Raw genomic sequence first — 9707 nt, 5'->3', positions numbered from 1 at the left:
GTATCCCAAGATTACATAATATATTAGAATACATGTACAATACAACATAAGTTAGCTAGGATATGATTTGTATAGAATTGTTACAATATTTCCCGTAGCTACAACAATCAAAAAATATCCAATCTTGTTTTACCCATAACTTCTTCGTTTTAAATCCGTTTTGAGTGAATCAAATTGCTATGATTTCATATTGAACTCTATTTTATGATTCTACACAGAAAAGTATAGGTTTATAGTCAGAAATATAAGGTACAAGTTGTTTTTGTAAGAGGTAGTCATTTCAGTCGAAAGAACGACGTCTTGATGACCATTTTGAAAAACATACTTCCACTTTGAGTTTAACCATGATTTTCGAATATAGTTTCATATTCATAAGAAAAATCATTTTCCCAGAAGAACAACTTTTAAATCAAAGTTTATCATAGTTTTTAATTATCAAACCCAAAACAGCCCGCGGTGTTACTACGACGGCGTATGTCCAGTTTTACGGTGTTTTTCGTGTTTCCAGGTTTTAAATCATTAAGTTAGCATATCATATAGATATAGGACATGTGTTTAGTTGATTTTAAAAGTCAAGTTAGAAGGATTAACTTTTGTTTGCGAACAAGTTTAGAATTAACTAAACTATGTTCTAGTGATTTCCAGTTTAAACCTTCGAATAAGATAGCTTTATATGTATGAATCGAATGATGTTATGAATATCATTACTACCTCAAGTTTTGTGGATAAACCTACTGAAAAAGAGAGAAATGGATCTAGCTTCAAATGATCCTTGGATGGCTTGAAAGTTCTTGAAGCAGAATCATGACACGAAAACAAGTTCAAGTAAGATCATCACTCGAAATAAGATTGTTATAGTTATAAAAATTGAACCAAAGATTCAATATGAGTATTACCTTGAATTAGAAAGATAACCTACTGTAAATAACAAAGATTTCTTGAGGTTGGATGAACACTTGAGATGGATTTGCAAGATTGGAAGTAAGGTAGTAAACTTGAAAGTGTTTTTAGTGTGTTCTTGAGTAGTTGTTTTGTAGGTTGATCAAAGGTTGGTTTTAGGAGCTAGATTGATGAAGACTTTGTTGAATATGCTGGAGAACTCTTAGAACATCATCATAGAACAAGAGAGAGATCAAATGGATGAAAGAAAGTTGCAAAATGAAAGTGTGTGTGTGTGTGAAAAAAAAACGTGAATGAGGGTGATCATATAAGCAAGTTATATTTTGATTTTTAGTTTAATAATTCTAGAAAGTTGCCAAAATGGTTGGTTCCACAAGTTGATTAATCATTTAAGGCTGCTAAGGAGCAGATTTTTATTGGTATAGATAAATAGTAAATACATCTAGAAGCTGTGTATTGTACGAGTACAAATACGTGTGTATACGAGTAGAATTTTAGATGAAAATGAATGAGAATGTAATTGTAAGCATTTTTGTTAAGTAGAAGTATCTTGATAAGTGTCTTGAAGTCTTTCAAAAGTGTATGAATACATATTAAAACACTACATGTATATACATTTTAACTGAGTCGTTAAGTCATCGTTAGTCGTTACATGTAAATGTTGTTTTGAAACCTTTAGGTTAACGATCTTATTAAATGTTGTTAACCCATCGTTTATTATATCTAAAGAGATGTTAAATTATTACATTATCATGATATTATGCTATATTAATATATCTTAGTATGATATATATACAGTTAAATGTTGTTACAACGATAATCGTTACATATATGTCTCGTTTCGAAATCATTAAGTTAGTAGTCTTGTTTTTACATATGTAGTTCATTGTTAATACACTTAATGACTTGTTTACTTATCATTTATCATGATTAAACATAGTGTATCAATATCTTAATATGATTCATATGTATTTAGTAAGACGTTGTTATAACGATAATCGTTATATATATAGTTTCGAGTTTCTTAATTTAATAAACTCAATTTTATGTATATAACTCATTGTTAAAATACCTAATGAGATACTTACTTATCATAATATCATGTTAACTATATATATAATCATATATATGTCATCATATAGTTTTTACAAGTTTTAACGTTTGTGAATCACCGGTCAACTTGGGTGATCAATTGTCTATATGAAACCTATTTCAATTAATCAAGTCTTAACAAGTTTTATTGCTTAACATGTTGGAACTATTTAATCATGCAAATATAGTTTTAATTTAATATATAATCATGGAAAAGTTCGGGTCACTACACCAACTTTCCATGCATTTAACCTTATACTCCTTCCTAGCATACACCACCCTTCCACACTTGAAAGAACCATTTTGACTTCCCCTTTTGAGCCTCAAAACCGTCGGCCTATGGGGTGGGAGGGAGTCCAATTTCTTTTTTTTGTTACATATATGCTAGTATTGAACTTCATTTTTACACATACTTTCTTACACTACTTTCTCTCTAAACTTTCTCTCTAACTTGTAAGTAAAATTCTTTTTTTTCCGTCTTCTTTCTCTCTTTGAAACCGCCTACTAGCACATCATCATCACACTTGTTGTTGTTTGTTGTTAAAGATCAAACTTTATAGTTTGTATCTTCATGTAATCTTGCTTCTTCCATCCTTTATTTGATGAGAAGTCAAGAACAACGATCTAAGCTTGTTAGCTTATGGTTCTACACTTGAAATATTTAAAGATCTAAAGTTCATAAGCTTTAGGATCTTACTTGTGTTCATGTTTTGTAAACTTAAGGTTTATTTTCTTAAGATCCAAGCTTTGGATTGAATCTTCTTAAGTATGAAACAAACATGAACTTGTTACTTACTTGTAACTTTAGTTTATTTCTTTATTTTTTTTATTTTAAATTTATGATTGTATAATATTGGTCAAGTATTACTAGTTAAACTTGATCTCATTTTTCTTGAAACTAAAGTTTAAACTTTGTAAGTTCAAGAACATGGAAGTTAAACTTTCTAGTTATAACTTCATACACTTATGTTGGATCTAAGTTTCTATAGCTTATGGTCTTCCAATTTTGTTTTAAACACAAGCTTATAAGCTTATATACATTTTACAAGATAAAAATCTAAGTTTCATAACTTATGGTTTTATTAAAGTAAAGATCCAAGTTCCATAACTTAGGGTTTAACTTAAGAACACTAGATCTAGACTTTTTAGTCTAGGATCTTCAAGATCTAATAAAGATCTAAGTTCTACAACTTAAGATCTTGTTTATTTAGTTTACATTCAAGTTTATAGCTTAATATTACTATTAGAACTCATGTATGTGTCGGATCTAAAATCTTGATGTAATTTTGGTTCATCAACATTCTTACAACCCTTAAATGAGTTGTGCTACATATATTAGACATACACTAGTGTCATGATGGTCAAAACTTAGTAAATATGATGCAAACACATCAACGAGTTGTACACTTGAAGCTACAAGCATCAAGGATGAGAACCGTGATGAATATCAAGCACCAAGAACCCATCGGAGCACTTTACTTACTATTTTTGAGGTCTGATCAATCACCTGGGCTACTGGAAAAGTTGATTTCCAGATTTTTCAATTCGATTAGATGACTTTTCATTTAGGACTCATCTTAATCCGATTTACGGTTTAGGATTTAAAGCCTTCCAAAAGTCACTACACCTTTGTAAGGTTGTGTTGAAAGTTTTGACCAACTCTCACTTAAACCATCGCCACGGTCAAACAAAGATGAGTTTGGTTCTGAAAATTGTTCAGTGGTTGGAGGACACACATACGGAGCCATAGCCACTGACTACGCATCTTTTCGATTTGTATAGAGGTCGTAGCAGCTGATCGAAGTCAGCCTTTGTTTCGGTCTCTATTCTTGATTTAAAACTTACTTTACTTTTTACTTATGTTGTTGAATATTGATGATACTTAAGACCTAATTTACATACTTTTAAACCTTTGGGAATGATTTACTGACTTAGTAACTTTTGACTTAGGTTGAGGACCTTTCGGACCAACTACTTTCTTACTTACCTCGTACCGACTTTACTACTTTTTCACCGTGAGTTATAGCATCCCTTTTTACTTTAACTATTTTGGGAACTGAGAATACATGCGCTTTTTACATTTTATATACTAGGCACGAGTACTTAAACTTTATATATTTGTGGGTTATACAACGGCATAAACTTTCCCCTTAGCTCGGTAACGTTTAGTCATTGGTTTTTGAATCACTGAACGCGAATCTTAGATATGGATCCATAGGGTTCGACATCCCCACTCGGGCTAGTCGCGCTAGCATTTAACGGGTGTTTAATACTTCGTAAAATTACGCACTCGCCAAGTGTACTTATAGGGGGTGATATTACGTTAAGTTAGTTACCAAGTGCCCACGGTTGAACATATACTTTTCATATTGTTTTGAAACACTGAAATCTCGTGGCCTACCTTACATTACTGTTATACTTAAACTATAGCTCATCAACATTCGTGTTGACATTTTTAAGCATGTTTTCTCAGGTGCTTAGAGGTTTGATGCTTCCGCTGTAGTAGTCTTGCTATGTAGTCTCCCGCTGCTTTTGTTATGTCATACCCCGTCCTAATCCGTCTGGACGAAGTCACCAACATCTGGTTCCATTACGATAATCGACTCCAAATAATGTCTTTACAATGAGCAAATGCACAGCGGAAGATTTCTTTCATACCTGAAAATAAACATGCTTTCCAAGTGTCAACCAAAAAAGGTTGGTGAGTTCATTAGTTTAACATAAAAAATCATTTCATAATTTTAATAGACCATAAGATTTCATATTTCCATTTCTCATAAACATACGTCCCATGCATAGAGACAAAAATATCATTCATATGGATTGAACACCTGGTAACCGACATTCACAATATGTATATAAGAATATCTCCATCATTCCGGGATCTTCCTTCGGACATGATATAAATTTCGAAGTACTAAAGCATCCGGTACTTTGGATGGGGCTTGTTGGGCCCGGTAGATCTATCTTTAGGATTCGTGTCAATTAGGGTGTCTGTTCCCTAATTCTTAGATTACCAGACTTAATAAAAAGGGGCATATTCAATTTCGATCATTCAACCATATAATGTAGTTTCGATTACTTGTGTCTATTCCGTAAAACATTTATAAAAGCGCATGCATTCTCAGTCCCAAAAATATATATTGCAAAAGCATTTAAAAAGGGAATAATGAAACTCACCATATTGTATTTTGTAGAAAAAATACATATAACGACATTAAACAAGCGTAGGGTTGGCCTCGGATTCACGAACCTATATCAATTGTATATCTATTAAAACATATAATCGTAATCGAACAAGTCATGTATTATTATTTGTTGTTATTTTAGTAGTTTGTATGTTTCATTAATAACTAAATCAACTATATTTATTTTATATATTTTAGATAAATAGTTAGTATTTATTATGAAAATATTAATGTTGTTATGTGATATGCATTAAATATATTCTTATATAGTTATTTATTTGGTAAAATAATATCAATAGCAATAAATAACATTATGTATCTTTTTATGATAATAATAATAATGATATTGATATTACTAATAATCTAAATGATAATTTTAATAATAATATAAATTTTGATAAAAATGATAATAATAATAATAATAATAATAGTAGTAATAATAATAACTATAAAAATAATAACTTTTTCTATTAATGATAATAATAATGATATCAATATTAATAATACTTATTTTAATAATAATCACGATATTAATGATAATAATACTTATATACCTAATGCTAATACTTATTAATGATATACTTATTTATGATAATAATAATAATATTAATCATATAACAACAATAATTAATAATAATAATAATAATGATAATAATAATAATAATAATAATAATAATAATAATAATAATAATAATAATAATAATAATAATAATAATAATAATAATAGTAATAATAATAATAGAAATAATAAAATAGCTACCTCATTGTAACAAGTCTTAAAAAAATCTAAGCATCCCTGCCAAGGCTTGAACCCATGACCTTTTAGAACCTCAACAACCCTCGCAACCATTCCACCATTTTAGTTTTTATGATTTATACCCATCTTATAAATATATATACCGTATACTTTATGTTTCCGCCCCCTTCAAAATTCAAATCGTTCTCAAAGTAGTTACTAATCAGAAAGTTTGATTTAGGCCAGGTTTACTTCGGCCCAATTGTGAAAAAAATGATTCTGGCCCATCAGTTAGAATACCACAGCCCAACAACAATTAAAGTGAATCACGGCCCAATACCTCTTACTTCAAGAATTTCGGCCCAAGTTCAAAAGGCATTTGTTTAGATTTTTGCAGTTTATCAAATAAATAAAAAATCGTCCAGCTCATAGAGTACATTCTTCTAAAATTCTTTTTCATATGATGACCCCACAACAATCTTATCATCCCATCCATTTTAACCCAAATGGGTAACACCCATTTACTTCAAATATGTTTAACAAAAGAAAATAAAAAAAAAACGCAACAGCAGCGACGATAAGTAACACAAGGTGAGATTAGATGGACTTTGTGGGTTTCGATGAAATAAGGGTTTTAGAGAGAGAGTGGGATGTTGATGGTGATTGTTATAGTGTCATGGTTGTTCTCTAAACATAAATAAGAAACAGAAAAGATCAAGAAAGTGTGGTTTAGAAGGTGGCGGTTCTTGAGTAGTTCTTCATCCAAAACAGAAACCCAGAAGTAGAAATTGTGAGGTGGTACATACGGTGTTGTTTATCGATGGTGTAGTAAGATGGTGGTGTGTTCTCGAACATAAAAAGAAACTAAAGTAGAACCATGTAACAGGTTATGGTGTTTGGTTCTTAGCATCTGATTTTATACGAGTGTTTGGTGATGAAGGTGGAAGTCGAAGGTTGTGGGTGTTCAATGGTGACATAAGTGAAGATGGTTGTGAGTTTTTCTTCAGCTATCACAACATTAGAAAAGAAAAAAATAATATATAAATCGATGGAATGGTGAAGTGAGTTGTGGTGGTGGCGAAGGAGAGAGTATTGACGGATGGGGTGATCATGGGTGGATTGAGATGGTTCACGATGGACCCAAAAGACACATAAGAGTACACGATGGTGGTGGTTTCCATATGACAGTCAGTAGTTGTAGGTGTTTGATCGAAATAATGAAATATGAGTAGTAGTAAAACTGGGTGTTCGAATATTATATAAAAAAAAAATGAAGGTGACGATGTAGGAGGTGTCGGTTTGGTTATGGTGATGTGGTGGTTGTCAACTAGTCATGAAGGAAAGATGACGAGATGATGTTCTTGAATGGGTAAGAAACAAAAAACATTGTGTTGTAGTAACATTTAAATGGGGGAAGGTAATGCATATGGGTTTGTGGTGGGCTAGTTGATTGAAGACACGGAACCAAAGTAGACACAAGTGGTGATGTTATAGTAGAGATCATTTACATTGCATGTAGGTACATATATGTTAAATATGTTAACATCAAATAACACATACACTAATAATTATATATTAAATAAATCGTAAGGTGGAAAGGAAAAGTGGAATATGAATTTCAACATAAATAGTATTTAAAATATTGCATAGTTTAGCCCTGTGACTTTTAATTGTATTTATGTACCGAATTAGAACAGATATTTAATAATAATAATATAATAATAATTATAATTATAATATAATAATCAAATGAATCATAAAAGTGTGTAATGAAAATATGAATCTCAATTAACTTGCCGACAGTTTTCATGAACTGTGTATTGTGCACTATTTGAAATCAGGGGCGGATAAAAGTGTTCAGAAAAATTTCAAATTTTTAAATTAAATTCCTTTATTTATTTCAGTCATTATAGTATAAAATTTGATCCTTAATTATTAAATAAAAATTACATCAACTGTCCCTCTCAATTCTGGGTAAAATATAAAAAGTGTTTAAATTTAATAATTACCTTCTAAATATATTTTTACTAAGCCTAAAATTTATTGAACTCATTTTCGGATCACCGTTTATTCTAAAATCACATAAGTTCGAATTTAAACTTCTCTAAAAAAAATAATCGAATCGTTCAGCGAGTATTACAATCATTTAATATTTATTTTTAATATACTTTATTTATATATAGTTATGTTTTAAATAATAATTATTATAATATCTTATTTTTTTATTTTATTTTACATAATTAATTAACTCATATAATATTTTAAATTCTACTTCAAAATATATATGTATCTATTTTCTAAGCTATCTATATTCCCTAATTTCACTTTCATGATAACTAATATGAAAATTAAATTGTTATCTTAACAAAATTCACGAGTGAAATATAGTTAAGCATATATTGGAAATCAAACAATTATCTCCACTAACTTTTGTCTAACCCACATTAAGTGACACTTTGTTCTCACTTGTAAATCACTTTTACCATTTATTCTGAATATCGTTAAAAAGAAATGATTTTCTCAAATCAACGTGAGCCTTGTAACAGAGACTCATAACCATACAATGTACCGGATAAATCAATCATTTGATATTATCTTCTAATTCCATCGATAAACATATTGAACTAAATACTTTTATGTAAAATATTATATCTCTAATACTTTGTTAACGTTTTCAATTAATAAGTGTATATATAATATATACATATCAGTATACACATAAATGTTCGTGAATCGTTGAGCATAGTCGATGGGTAATTGGTTACATGAACATAGTTCCAAATTTTCGAGACTCACTATTACAGACTTTGCTTATCGTGTCGGAAACATGTAAAGATTAAAGTTTAAATTTGATCGGAAATTTCCGGGTCATCACAGTACCTACCCGTTAAAGAAATTTCGTCCCGAAATTTGAGTGTGGTGGTCATGGCTAACAATAAAAATATTTTCATGACGAATATGAGTTGATAAATAGAGTTTTATCATCATTGAATAATATGGATAAAACAATTTGATTATACGAAGAGTATAAGTGAAGCTATCACAAGAGAGTGAAATGAATAAATGTAGAATCGTTTTAACCGATGACGTAGTTACGATTGATTTCCGGAATTCACGGGATTTAAAGAAAATCTTCGTAATAAGATTTGGTTCTTCGGCGATTAAGGAAGTTAGGATCTTCTTTGATTTAATACGATATTCCATCTTGATTTCTCTGTCGGATTTTTTTTTCACTATAAATTCACCTTTTTCGTTTCCTTACAACTCACACTTTCTATTCTTTCTCCCTCAATTCATACCTTTAAACATTCGTCAATATGCTCCATCCCGTTCTGATCCTTGATATACTCTTAACTTTCATATCTGTCATTCTTCTCTTTCATCTACCACCGGAGGATTTTATTGCTTCTACTATTACCTTGGGGTTATAGTGTTTTTAATTTTCTCGTGCCTTTACGTTGCGATACGTATTGATATACACGGTTTGAAATTTAGGTGTTGTTGTCGGGGTTTATATCTTCCCATATATTCCAGGGCTTCATGTTTTTGTGCATCTTCCCGACTTTAAGTCAAGCAGATAATGGTCCAGAATTCATAGGTATAAAGTTTTGGATGAACATAGTTAATGTTCTAAGAAGGAAATCGTGATGGCACGATCTTGATTTAGTAAATTACCAGAATATCCGAAAAGATAGAACTATCAAGAATATATGTTCTTAATATGTTTGGAGATTGGGTAGAATGTAAGAGTTGTGTAAATGGCACATGATGATGATGGTACTGTGAATCAT

The sequence above is a fragment of the Rutidosis leptorrhynchoides genome, chromosome 3, assembly GCF_046630445.1.
Source record: "Rutidosis leptorrhynchoides isolate AG116_Rl617_1_P2 chromosome 3, CSIRO_AGI_Rlap_v1, whole genome shotgun sequence".
In the NCBI taxonomy this organism is placed as follows: Eukaryota; Viridiplantae; Streptophyta; class Magnoliopsida; order Asterales; family Asteraceae; genus Rutidosis; species Rutidosis leptorrhynchoides.
This window is presented reverse-complemented; position numbering follows the sequence as displayed.